Genomic DNA, 431 nt, shown 5'->3' on the forward strand with positions numbered 1-431 from the left:
TACATCACAGATACAGAGGCTTCTCTAAAAATACTTACTCTTCCATTTTAAGTATTACTGACAAGTCACTTTCCAAAGAGATTATATTAATTTACAATCCCACCAAAATGATATGTTTTCCTATATTTTCATATCTTCACCATTAAATGCAATGCTGAAACATTTATATTTTGTCAATATACTGGATAGATATCTCTTTTAAAGATGTAACCTTGTTTAATTTGCATTTCCTTGTTATCAGTGGAATGAAAATATTTTTATGCATTTATATACTGGCTATTCTGGTTTTCTGTTCTATAAATTGCCTTTTTGTTGTCATTGACAATTTTTTGCTGAATTAAATATCATTTTCATACTGATTTGTAGCAGTATTTAAAAATAAGTTATTAATGCTTACCCTTCATTTGTAATTTTCTTTGCAAATATATTTT

Source organism: Propithecus coquereli, unplaced genomic scaffold, assembly GCF_000956105.1.
Source record: "Propithecus coquereli isolate 6110/MARCELLA unplaced genomic scaffold, Pcoq_1.0 Scaffold534, whole genome shotgun sequence".
Classification (NCBI taxonomy): domain Eukaryota; kingdom Metazoa; phylum Chordata; class Mammalia; order Primates; family Indriidae; genus Propithecus; species Propithecus coquereli.